The sequence below is a fragment of the Seriola lalandi genome, unplaced genomic scaffold (genome assembly GCF_002814215.2).
Source record: "Seriola lalandi dorsalis isolate HSWRI2012SDOR001 ecotype SW California unplaced genomic scaffold, Sedor1 jcf7180002051265, whole genome shotgun sequence".
Lineage (NCBI taxonomy): Eukaryota > Metazoa > Chordata > Actinopteri > Carangiformes > Carangidae > Seriola > Seriola lalandi.
The window spans coordinates 1-1403 of record NW_019521818.1 but is presented as its reverse complement, the minus strand read 5'-3'; the positions used below and the strand labels follow the sequence as shown (position 1 = coordinate 1403).

Sequence of the window (1403 nt, the reverse complement as noted above, 5' to 3'; positions counted from 1 at the left end):
ATTTAGCTCAGCAGGCTCACAGAATGTTTGTACTTTGTGAAGCTGTGTAATAAAGAGTGTTGTTGTTGCTACAGATAATTTATCTTGCTTGATACCAGCATTGATTTGTTCACCTCTGCTCATTTGGGTGAAAAGATGCCGCCTTCTTTGGTTAAAAAGCTCTTTGTTGTTCTTTCATTAGATACTTTCTGTTCTACAGCAGGAAGTCTTACAGTCACCTTACAGTGTACTGTTATTGACTTATATACAGACTGATTTGGGATATTTATGACTAACATGTTTCGCATAAACAAACAAATTAGAAAAATGAAACATATGTAGCCTGCAGCAGGATGTAACAACATGTAAACCAATGATCTACATACAGTTTCTGTTTTAAAGGCACCCTGTAAAGTCTTCTTGTAAACAACGTTAACATTCAGTGTTTCTCACCAAAACGTGGAATGTGTGTATTTACTTATCTACTTACTTTGTAAGTGGGTGTGGTGGGGTTGTATGTGTTTTTGTATGCTTATCATTTAAAAAAGCAATAAACAGATTTTAAAAAAGTATAGAGGAGGAATGTTTGTCACATGTCTGACCTGCTGTTCATCATTAACTGGTCTAAATATGACGGAAAGGATGAAACCATTTGTCTCCTTCTTTGGTGTTCTGGGACTAATGTGTGTACACTATATTTAACATTCTATAATTATTTATTATTATTATCATTATTAGTCTCATATGAAGTCTAGTAACATAAGTTCAACCATCTCTTTGTGTCTTTGTGTCCCGCAGGAGCAAGCAATAGCCATGACAGTCCTGATGATGACCATCCTGGGCCCCTCCGGCTGGATACTGGCTCACCTGGAGGACTACAAGAAGAAGTAGAAGAAGAAGAAGAGAGGATCAGTCCGGTCCAGATGAAGACGCCGGCCAGTCAACCCAGTCCCCCTCCAGCTCTCTGCTGCGTCGTTCCTCGGCTGCTGAGATGAGAGCTCAGTTTTCTGCTTGTTTCCAGCTGACCTGTGATAATGTACATCTGTGCACCTGTAAACCTCTCACCAATAAATACATGTTCAGTGTAAAGGAAACTGGGCTCAGTGTGTGTGACGTCTGATTGATGACACCGATAAGGAATACAGTGCTGCAACTACAGATTTTCATGATCGAGTCATGTTGATGTTTTTATTTTATCAATTGATTAAAAATTTAGCAAATACTTAGAAAATACTGACAAACAAGGTGACATTTTATATAATAACTTTTGTCTGCCCAACAGTCCCGAAGCCAAAGACACTCAGTCTAACTATGTGGATATCTCCACATAGTTAGTGTTTCGTTTTCTGCCAATCAGCTAATGGATTAATCAACTAATTGTTTCCACACTAGAGGCATAATTTGTCCAAAAAAACAAATATAGT

General features: G+C 38.1%; 1 long non-coding RNA gene across 1 annotated transcript; it reads left to right on the top strand.

The window, feature by feature from the left end:
* Positions 1-13: 13 nt before the first annotated feature.
* Positions 14-1073, top strand: LOC147819641 (uncharacterized). The gene is made up of 2 exons (XR_015436744.1): positions 14-150; positions 778-1073. It is a non-coding gene; the product is annotated as an uncharacterized LOC147819641 (long non-coding RNA).
* The last annotated feature ends 330 nt before the right edge of the window (positions 1074-1403 follow it).